A 12,584-nucleotide genomic window follows, 5' to 3' on the forward strand; every position below is an offset into this window, starting at 1 on the left:
ATTGAAGCATTGCTACTATCCATGGACAATGGTCTCCACTATGGTTTATACTTTGCACTGTACTATACTTTTGGTTTTGACATAATGTATCATAATGCATGCATCATTGATAATTAATGCAGAACAATTCCAGTGCTCTCAATATGCCCTATTCCACCTATTATTCCCTCTCTGTCCCCTTGGAATCTTTGGTAACCACTAAGTTTCAGCCTTCCAAGGATAATTTTCATAGTTTCACATTAATATTAAGGTCCTGAATGTGTTCATATTGTCCTAGGGTGTCATTTCTTGGGTGGAGACCCACAAAATAAAAAGAAAGTATTAAATTTCCCTTGTGGTGAGTTCTGCTACATTCTCTAATAGAATGTCAAGAATCTCAAGAGTACATATGTAGTGTCTATTAAAAGAAAACAGATCAGTATGTTAAGCAACTATTTATCTTTTAAAAATATATACCTTTGAAGAGTGGGGTGGGGTATATGGGAACCTCATATTTTTAATGTAACATTTTTGTGACCTATATATCCTTTTTAAAAAGCCAATTAAAATAAAAACAAAAAAAACAAAAACTATACATTCCTCTGAAAGGGACAGAAAACTAATTTACAATTTGAATTTTCTAAAATAGGTGAGGTAAGGAGAGGGTGGAGAGTAAAGGCACCTACAACTTGTATGAGGGAAAATCAAATTTTCTTTTACATTTGATATTACCTTTGTAGATGATTTCACCATTTATTTCATATCCTATTTTAATATGATGGACTTTATATCTGAATAAGAGGACGAACTTGGAAGGAAAATACCATGTTCAAGTTTGCACACCTTCTCTCATCTGAAACACAGGGGGGCAGGAGCCTGAGGTTCTGGGATGGTGTCATCATCTTGCAGCCATTCTTTGTTTCTTGAAAACCTAGAATCAGAACAATTTCCTATCCTTGCATTATTTTGATCCATGGAATTCCCAGGACAAGCTCACATTTAAGAGGTAAGCAAATGCTCTGTACTTCTTTGTAGGAAAAGTTGTAAAGGCACATGCTCCTAAGCATGGAACATGGAGGAGTAAGAAAACTGGAGACATGGAAGGTCATGGAAGTCTCTACTGAGAAGGAATGATTTGATCAAAGTCTTAATGTTGTGAGGAAATGACAGGGGACTGATGCAGAGATGTTGTGCAATTCATGATAGGAAAAATAATCAAGCAAAAATACAGTCTCTAACTGTTAGGTAGAGAAGCTTGTGATGCTGGTAGCATTTGAGTCATATCCCATTTAATAACTTAGATCTACTTGAATAGGAGAATCATGAACTAGGAAAATTTCAAGTTTGTAAAAATCTGTAATAAGGCCACAGTAGAACAGAAACCTGAGTATTTTTCAGCTTATCATTAATTGTTGTTTCTCTGGCCATATACCTCAGATAAAAGGCTCTATTTGTGAGGCTCAGATCAACAAGCTGCTACAAAATGTATGTTGGCTGTGGGATGTTCCTGCAATGAATCAGTGAAGATGAAGTTGCATTTCTCAGAGCAGAGTGTGAGGGTTTAAAACCTTGTAAGCCAGTCTCTCCTTATATCTAATCTATCTTTCTATCTCTCATCTATCTATCTATCTATCTATCTATCTATCTATCTATCTATCTATCTATTTCTCTCTATATATATATTTTAAATTTATTGAAGTATATCAGTCATAAATACACATAAATAAACAATAAGTGTATAGTTAGAGTTGTGGACTTACAAGTCAAACATACATAATATCATAGAGTCCTCTCATACCTCAACCTACCAACAATACCTTGCATTGCTGTGAAATATATTTAACAAATGATTAAAAAGTAACCTCAAAATATTACTGCTAACCAAACCAAAGTATTTTCCCCAAACCACCCTATTATTATTTTATATTATTTATACATGAACATGCATATATAATAAATGTATAGTACAAGTTGGCAACTTACAAGCAAAAGTGCATAACATCATACAGGGGTCCCATATATCAACAGTCCACCAATACTTTGCGTTGTTTTGAGACATTTGTTACAAATTATGAAAGAATATTACCAAAATCTTACTATAGTCATTATCTTACATTTGGTGTATGTTTCCTCAACCCACCCTATTACTAATTTTTAAAGATATCTTTATGACAGAATTTGTAAGCTTACAAAACAATCATACACATGTGCAGAATTCCCAAACAACACCCCTCTATCAACAAATCACACCATAGAGGAACATTTTTTATAGATTATGACATAGTATCATCAAATTATTTCAAGGTCCTTATCATACATTTGGCACATCTTTTCCATTATCCCCCATTATCAACACAGTACATCTTTGGCATAGATGCATGAATATTACATTATTACTATTAACCACAGTCCATTAGTCTATCCAGTTGCTTTTTTCCATGCTTCTCCACATTCCCACCACCCTATAAGAATGATGTATACCTGCTCTAGCTCACCAAGGACACTCTTGCCTCTGTGTCATCAACCACAATTCTCATCCACTTCTGGATTTACTGTGCTATGCATTCCCTAGATTATTCCCTAGTTTTCTTTCAGTTGGCACTTATATCCCTAGACTACCATTTTAAGGAACATTCTGACTTACAAAACAGCTCTTACTCACTAAATGTGTTACTATGAACTCTGTACATTTCCACACTTTTACACTAAAGTTAATTAAAACTTCTATATACATTAAACATCAGTAGCCCACCTCAGTCAAGTGCTTTATATTATAGGTTAAGTTTATTCCTGAATATTTTTTTCCTTCTTATATTATTTTCGCCACTCTTCTGATACTTTAATTACTTTTATGGATATAATCTTCATTTCTTTACACTCTTCCAGGCCTCTCTTGACAATCTGTTGTTTTCAGGCAGTAGCACATACTTTAGTATTTCCTGCAATGCTAGTCTTTTGGTTAGAAACTCAGTTTATTTGGAAGTGAGTATGTTGTGCTTCTTGATATGGAAATCTATGTCCTTCAATAGGGTTGGGATATTTTCTTCCATCATGTCTTCAAATATTCCTTCTGCCCCTTTTCCCTCATCTTCTCCATCTGGGACAACAATGACACATGTTTTTGCATGTCACTTGCTGTCATTTATTTCCCTGAGACACTGTACAATTTTTCCCTTCTTTTCTTCATCTTTTCTTTTGTTTGTCCACTTTCAGAGGCCATTTCTTCAAGGTCACCAATCCTTTCCTCTGCTTCTTCAAATCTGCTATTAAACGACTCCAGTGTATTTTAAATTTCATTTATTGTGTCTTTCATTCCAATAAAATCTACTAACTTTCTATGTATGCTTTCAATTTCTTGTTTATTCTCATCCAATGTCTACTTAATATCCTTAATCTCTTTAGCCATCTCAATGAATTTATTAAGGAGATTTGTTGGAACATCTATGTTAGTTGTTTCAACTCCTTTTTGTCATCTGGAGGCCTAACTTGCTCCTTTAACTGGGTCATATCTTCCTGGTTCTTGGTGTAGACTGAAATTTTTTTTGGTGCTTTGATGTCTGGCTTACTAGAGTATTCATTCAGGGTGGAGTTTTGCTCTTTAGTTTAGGGCTTTCTTGTCCTTTCTGCCTTGATGGTTGTGTAGTAGGAGGCAAGGATGCAGTTGGTGTTCTGAGTTGTGGAGTCTCAAGCTGCCCCCCGTGCCCCAGGAACTGATGAAACTTCATCCACATTTCTTCTTGCCAGGTGTTTGGACGAAGCTACAACTGTGTGTAGTAATCCAAGTTGTGTAGTTCTAGACTATGGTTGCCCAGAGAGATTTACGAAGCTTCAGGTGCCTTTCTCTGCTTCCTGGGGCTGGGATGGAGCTACTTATATGGAGAGCAATCTATACAGTGCACGCCCAATATGACTGCAGTTGCCCCTGTACATATCATACTATTCTCTTTGTGAAATGTGCAACTTGAGTTACCTGGAAAGGCTTTTGCAGGGCCCGCCAGCTTTCTCCCTGCTAGAGATGGGGTGGAAGCCTAAGCTTGGGCTGCAGGCCAACCAGGGTGAAAGACACCTGTCCCTATAATCACGGTGATTTTCAGTGAGCCTGCTTATCCTCATGCTTCATGCTGTGTGTGTAGTCAAAAATGGCAGTTACCAATCACTTTCTGACTTGGAGAGTTTAAAACTTTAGCTATTCTTAGAGTTATACTTTAGCCAGCCAAATTTATTAATTAGTAGCTGAAATCAGTGGTCAACCGTCTCTTCTTCCCTGTTTCTGGGAAATGCAGCTTCCAATTCCAGCCACATGGTAGCACATGAGGTGGCCCGCATCACCAAGGTAGGATGATCACCAGCCTCCTTGGTGTGGTCTATATTTACCTCGATAGGCTGGTGCATGCCTGTCCAGCTATGTTCCTGGCAGAGGTAGGATGGGGCTCATGCCAGAACTGCCATTTGATCAGGATGAAAAGAAGCTGGTCCATAACCACGCTGTGATTTTCAGTCCATGCTGCTTCCCTTTGTGCCAGAGGTGGAGTTAAAATGGTATTACAGGCCTCTTTTTGACTTGCACATATTCAAACTCCAGCTCTTCTTAAGATTATAATATAGCCTACCACATTCACTAATCAGTACCTTAAGTTGTTGCTTAACCATCTCTTCCTTCCCCTTTTTGGGAAGTGAAGCTTCCAATTCCAGCCATAGAACTACTCCTTAGGCAGAATGTGCAGCCAGTGGAAGATGGGCACCAGCTTCTGGGATACGGAGGGCCCTACTCACAAATATTCTCTGCAGATGAGTAGTAGTCTCCTTCCAATCTTTCAATGATGTTGCAGGATGACCTTCTTGTCTCCTGGAGCCACCCGACAGGTGCTTTAGATAGCTCTGGGGGATTACTAAATGACCTGTAGCATGAGCTGACTCTAGGAGCTCCTTACTCTGCCACCATCTTGCTGGTTTTACTTCTCTTTTCTTATATATTTATAGGCAGGAAGAGGTCATATCTTGTCTTGGGTTTAATTGCATTTAGCAATTTATTTACAGTTGCTAATTTCACACAATTTGGACAGAACATGTAGAAAATTTTCTAATATGCATCTCTGAGTCTAAAATATTTCAGACTGAATCCTCTGCCATGATGGGGGCAGTAGATGTCCTCAAACTCCAATGTCTCATGACTGGCATCCAGCATTAGTGTTACCATCAGGAGTGTCCACCATCCATCTGTGGTAGGAGTGGGATCATGTCTTTCTCTTTTTTGTCATGTTCCAGACTGTTAGTGCCATCAGACTTCCGACACATTTCCTATGCTGCCCCAGCTTGTGATCAGATCTGCAAGCCAAGGATACTCATTTTGTACTTTCATTTTTGCTTAGCAAAACACACTCCATTTCTGTTGTTTGCATCCAAGAGTACTAATCTATAAATTATTTTTCATATTTGGTAGCATAACTCTTTATCGAAAAATTTCTCCTTGAATTAATTATGATTATTGTAACCTATTTTCATTTCTGCTAATTTATGAAATAGCACAAAATCTAAAATTACTGATTAGTTTATTGCTTAGAATTCTAGTTTACTTGTAAATAAAGATGACCTAATTGATTTATATCCTTTATTTACCTGTTCATTCACATACTTATTAAACAAATTCTAGTTGCAATCTCCTACAGGCCTGGTACTCATTTGTGTACTAGGGTTATACTAATGGTTTTTAAAAAATAACCTGACTTTTGGATGAGAGGGGACGGGAGATAAACCCAACAAAATACAGGGTTCTTCCATCTCAGTGTATTGCTCCTATGAGGGCTTACTTACCTTTTCAAGTAAGTGACAGTACCTGCAGGACTGGGAGATGCTTCCCAGGAAGCTCTGTATGCTCTAAATCAGCATTCACTCTATGGTGCTATTTATCCTGTAGCTGGGATTCACAATCCTAGAAACAAGGGTTGGAAGTGCGAGGGGCGCCACTCACTATTACCTCAGTGATCCACCATGAAAGTTTTTTGTTTTTTTTTAAAGATTTATTTATTTATTCATTCATTATTTATTCATTTATTTACTTATTTATTTATTTATTTCTCTCCTCTTTGCCCCCACACCCCGGTTGTCTGTTCTCTGTGTCTATTTGCTGCATCTGCTTCTTTGTCCGCTTCTGTTGTTGTCAGTGGCACAGGAATTTGTGTTTCTTTTTGTTGCATCATCTTGTTGTGTCAGCTCTCCGTGTGTGCAGCACCATTCCTGGGCAGGCTGCACTTTCTTTCACACTGGGCAGCTCCCCTTACAGGGCGCACTCCTTGCGCGTGGGGCTCCCCTATGCGGGGACGCCCCTACGTGGCACGGCACTCCTTGTGTGCATCAGCACTGCACATGGGCCAGCTGCACACGGGTCAAGTCGGCCTGGGATTTGAACCGTGGACCTCCCATGTGGTAGACAGATGCCCTAACCACTGGGCCAAGTCCGCTGCCCTACAACCTTTTTTTAGGAACAGAAAAAGTTGATCCTCAAATTCATATGAAATAGCAAGGCCCCAACTAGCCAAAACCATCTTTCAGAAGTCTCTAACTATACAATAAGCACACGCAACCAGGATATCATCCCAAATTACACAATATAACATATAAAGAATTAGAAAAATCTCATCTATTCTCCAGGGGAAAAACAATTAGCCAATACAGTCCCAAATGAACCAGAGACGGAATTATCCGACAAAGCACTCTCTGCTCAATGAGAAATGTAAATCCTCTTGGAATGAAAGAAAATATAGTTCACAAAAAAGAAACAAACAACAAAAAGATGAAATCGGAAATTTTAGACCTATAAATATAAAACATCCAAAATTCAAGGACAACTAGCAAATGGTGGCAAAGTAAGGAGCTCCTAGTCAGCTCCTGCTACAGGGCAGTTAGTAATCACACAGTGCTATCTAAAGCACCTGTTTGGGGGACCCAAAAGGCGAGAAGAACATCCTGCAACATCCTTGAAATAATGGAAGGAAGGAGACGATTAGATTAGACCTTTTTGTTTTGTTTCTCTTGTTCATTTGCCATAAATATTCAATGCCAATTTCTCATTGGAAACCACAGACCCCTTCCGTCCCGTCCCCGTGGCCCGAAACCCACCCAATGCACTTCGGGGAGCGCATTTTCAATACAGATTAGAGAAGATTCATAAGTGGAGCACCCCATGCCCTGGAGGCCAGTGCCCGTCCTCCACTGGAGGCACAAGTCACCTCAGGAGCTATTCTGCAGCTGGAATTGGAAGCTTCACTTCCCAAAAATGGGTAGAAAGATACAACTGGGCACCAGCTTCAGCTACTGATTAGTAAATTTGGTGGGCTAAAGTATAATCCTTAGAACGGCTAAAATTTGAACCGACCCAAGTCAGAAGAGGTTGGTATCCACCATGTTAACTCCACCCCAGGCAGGAGGGAGGCAGGTGGACTGAACATCCCAGTGCTGGTAGGAACCAGCTTCTTACCATCCAGATTATTTTGCAGCTCCAGCTCAAGCCCCAGCCCTACCTCCAACAGGGAGAAAGTTGGAGGGACCTTTGCCAGCCTCTCTGGAAAAATACAGGCCACACCACGGATGCAAGTAATCTTCCTACACTGGTGGTGCAAGCCATCTCAGGAGCTCTTCTGTGGCTGGAACTGGAAGCTCTATTTCCCAAAAACAGGGAAGGATGAGACAGTTGGCCACCGATTTCAGCCATTAATTAGTAAATTCAGCTGGCTAAAGTATAACCCTAGGAACACCTAAAGTTTAACCTAGCCAAGTTAGAAAGAGGCCAGTAGACAACATTTTTACTTTGTCCCCAGCATGAGATGAAGCTGGGCTGACTGAAAATCACAGTGCTGGTAGGGACCAGCTTCTTTCACTCAGAGCAGCCTGCAGGACAAGCCTAGGCTTCAGCCCCACCTCTAGCAGGGAGGAAGCAAGTGGGGCCCTGAATCTCACTCTCCAGGTAACTGCAGGTACATTCAGCTGGTAGCTGAATAATGGGAACTCTACTGGGCAACTACGGTCACTTTGGACATGCATGGCATAGATTATTGCCCATACATGCAGCTCCATCCCCCCTAGGCAGGGAAGAAAAGGATATGAGGCTTCATCAGTCTTTCTGGGCAACTACAGGCTAGGCCTGCAAAATCTGGATTATTACACACAGCTGTGGCTCTGTCCCTACACCTGGCAAAGGAGAAAGTTTGGAGAGGCTTCATCAGTCCCTGGGGAATTAGGGCAGCTTGAGCCTCCACAGCTTACAGCATCAACTATATCCTTGACTCCTACTGCACAACCAGCAAGGGAGAAAGGGTAGAAAGCCCTAAACTAAAGAGAAAACTGTACTCAGAATAAATACTTCTAGTAAGCTAGATACCAAGACACCAAAAAACACTGCAATCCATACCAAGAAACAGGAAGATATGGTCCAGTTGAAGGAATGAGATAAGCCTCCATATGACATAAAGGAGTTGAGACTCCTTAACAAATTCAATGAGATGGCTAAAGAGATTAAGGATATTAAGAAGACATTGGATGAGCACAAAGAAGAATTTGAAAGGATACATAGAAAAATAGCAGATCTTACAGGAATGAAAGGCACAATAAATGAACCTAAAAATACACATGAATCATATAATAACAGATTTGAGAGGGCAGAAGGATTGGTGAGCTTGAAGAAAAGGCCTTGAAAGCAAACATACAAAAGAACAAATGAAGAATGGAAAAAATTGAACAAGGTCTGAAGGACATAATGATAGCAAGAAACATGCAAATATACGTGTCATGTGTGTCGCTGAAGAAGAGAAAAGGGCAGAAGGAATATTTGAATTAATAATGGTAGAAAATTAACCAACCCTATTGACGGACATGGATATCCATGTCCAAGGAGCACAACATACTCCCATCTGAAAAAATCTGAATAGACCAACTCTGAGACACATATTAATCAGAATGTCAAATGCCAAAGACAAAAAGAGAATTCTGAGAGCAGCAAGAGAAAAGCAATGCATAGCATATAAGGGATACCCAATAAGATTAAATGCCAATTTCTCATCAGAAACCATGGAGGAAAGAAGACAGTGGTATTATATATTTAAGATACTGAAGGAGAAAAACTGCCAGAGAAGAATCTTATGTCTGGCAAGACTGTCCTGAAAAATTGAGGGTGAGTTTAATATATTCACAGATAAAAAGATGGAGAGCATGTATAACCAAGAGACCAGATTTGCAGGAAACAATAAAGGGTGTGTTACAGGGAAGTGGACTTGGCCCAATGAATAGGGCATCTGCTGACCACATGGGAGCTCCGTGGTTCAAACCCCGGGCCTCCTTGACTCATGTGGATCTGGCCCCTGTGCAGTGCTAATGCGTGCAAGAAGTGCCCTGCCACACAGGGGTGTCCCCGTGTAGGGGAGCCCCACGCACAAGGAGTACACCCCATAAGGAGAGCCGCCCAGCGCGAAAGAAACTACAGCCTGCCTAAGAATGGTGCCGCACACACGGAGAGCTGACATAACAAGATGATGCAACAAAAAGAAACACAGATTCCCGGTGCCGCTGATAAGGATAGAAGCGGTCACAGAGGAACACACAGTGAATGGACACAGAGACAGACAACTGGGAGGGGGGGAAGGGGAGAGAAATAAATAAAAAATAAATCTTTAAAATGGGACAGTAGTAGCATCAACCTCATATATAGCTGTGGTCTGGGTTGAATGAGATAATGCCTAGCATAGTCCTTGGCACAGAGAGGACACTCACTAAGAACTAGCAAAAAAAAAAAAAATCAAAACGGTGTGTTACCACCTGAAAAGAAAAAACAGAAAAGAGAGGTTTGGAAGAGAGTATTAAAATGAAGATTATACCAGTAAAAGTAACTGAAAGTGTCAAAAGAGTGGTGAATTTATCTGCCGATAAACTCCAATATTTAGAAATAAACTTGACCAATGTTGTAAAGTACTTGTGCTTAGAAAACCACAAGTCGTTGATAAAAGAAGTCAAAAAAGACCTAAATATTTGGAAGAACATTCCATGCTCATGGATTGGAAGACTAAATGTTATGAAGATGTCAATTCTACTCAAATAGATATACAGATTCAGTGCAATCCTGATAAAAATTCCACAAGCATTTTAAAAATAAAAAGAAATTTATTTGGAAGGGTAAGGGGTCCTGAAAATCCAGAAACATCTTAAAAAAGAAAAGCAAAGTTGGAGGACTCTCACTTCTGGACACTCTCACTTCTGGACACTCTCACTTCTGGACCTTAAACCATATTACCTAGCTACAGTGGTTAAAAACAGCATGGTAGTGGCATAAAGACAGACACATAGATCAATGGAACTGAGTTGATTGTTTCAGAAATAGACCCTCACATCTAGGGTCAAGAGATTTTTGACTAGCCTGCCAAACCCATCCACGTCAGGCTGAACAGTCCACTCAACAAATGGTCCTGGGAGAACTGGATATCTATAGCCAAATGAAGGAAAAAGTACCCCTTTTTCACAACTTACACAAAAATGAACTCAAATGGAACAAAAACCTAAATAAAATCAAGAACCAAAAAGCTACTAAAAGAAAATGTAGGAAAATATCTTCAAGACCTGGTGATAGGTGTTGGATTCCTTAAGGAGATAAAAGCAGCGCTGAGGTGGACTACTGATGTTTAACGCATGTAGAAGATTTAATTAACATTACCATAAAAGTGTGGAAGTGTATAGAGTTGATGGTAGCACATTATAGGGAGTAACAGTTGGTGTAAAAATGGGAATGTGGTTGAAAAGGGTAGTCTAGGGATGTACATGTCAATTCACAGAAAGCTCGAGAATATTCTAGGGTATGAAAAACACAGTAAACCCAGAGTGTGGTTGATGGTACAGATGCAAGAGTGTCCTTTGTGAATGAGAGCAGATATATATCACTATTGCAGGGTGGTGGGAATGTGAAGAAGCATGGGAAAGACAGAACTGGAATGATCTATGAACTGTGGTTAACAGTAATCATGGAATATTCATGCATCTATGCCTAAGATGTACTGTTTTCATAATGGGGAAGCATGGAAAAAGTGTGCCAAATGTAAGCTATGGACCTGGCAATAATCTGACGATATTATCTTGTAATCTGTAACAAATGTGCCACCACAGTGTGATGTATTAATGGAGGAGTGTTGAATGGGAATTCTGCATATGTGCATGATTGTTTTGTAAGTTTTACAACTTCTGTCATAAAAAAATATTTCAAAAGTAATAATAAGGAGGTTGAAGGAATATACACCAAATGTAAGATAAGGACTATAGTTAGTAGTAAGATTTTGACAATATTCTTTCATAATTTGTACCAAACGTCTCATAACAACGGATGGTCTTGGTGGTGGTTTGATGGGACCCCTGTATGATGTGATGCATGTTTGCTTTGTAAGTTCACAACTTTTACTATACACATCGTTTATGTATATTCACATATAAATCATATAAAAAATAATAATACAGTCGGTTGGGGGAAAAATACACCAAATGTAAGATATTTTGGTTAGTAGTAATATTTTGAGGATGCTCTTTAATCATTGGTTACAGGGAAGTGGACTTGGCCCAGTGGTTAGGGCATCCGTCTACCACATGGGAGGTCCGCGGTTCAAACCCCGGGCCTCCTTGACCCGTGTGGAGCTGGCCCATGCGCAGTGCTGATGCGCGCAAGGAGTGCCCTACCACGCAGGGGTGTCCCCCGCGTAGGGGAGCCCCACGTGCAAGAAGTGCGCCCCATAAGGAGAGCTGCCCAGTGCGAAAGAAAGTGCAGCCTGCCCAGGAATGCCGCTGCCCACACTTCCCGTGCCGCTGACGACAACAGAAGCGGACAAAGAAACAAGACGCAGCAAATAGACACCAAGAACAGACAACCAGGGGAGGGGAGGAAATTAAATAAATAAATAAATCTTTAAAAAAAATAAATCATTAGTTACAAATATTTCACAACAATGTAAGCCATTGGTGGTAGGGTGAAGTATGACAATCCTGTATGATGTTATATGTATGTTTTCTAAGTTAACAACTATTACTATACTTATTATTTACATATTTTATGTATGAATGATATACTTCAATAAATGAAGAAAAATGAAAAAGAAAAATCCACAACCCCTCAGCACATCTGCAGGCTTGGCTTCCCACCATCTTCCAACCTTGGGTCACCCTGATGAATACACATCCCTTCCCCGCCCCACTGCTCTGTGGGCCTCCCACTGGCTCCAGTGCCACCTTCTTCCCATCTGACCAGGCCCTTCAGGCAACACCAGTAGCAGCACTCCCTCAGCCACACACACCCCCAGCCAGCCCACACATGGGTTCTGCAGCCCCACCTGAAAATGTAAAGACCCCTTTAACCGTAGAGCCACCCCCCAGTTCCTATTTGGAGTTCCTGGTGGGCAGCCTCATAGAGTCATCAGCACTGACCATTCTTTGTAGTTTGCAAACCTGGCAGCTCCCACCTCAACCTCTACTCAAAGCCAGCCACCCATGCCAAGGTGGAACTTGTGGGTTCCAGCCATACTGGATTTACATGCACACCCATCCCAACCTTTATTCCCACCAACCCACCAGAAGCAGCCTTGCCTTCA

Source organism: Dasypus novemcinctus, chromosome 17 (genome assembly GCF_030445035.2).
Source record: "Dasypus novemcinctus isolate mDasNov1 chromosome 17, mDasNov1.1.hap2, whole genome shotgun sequence".
NCBI classification, from domain to species: Eukaryota; Metazoa; Chordata; class Mammalia; order Cingulata; family Dasypodidae; genus Dasypus; species Dasypus novemcinctus.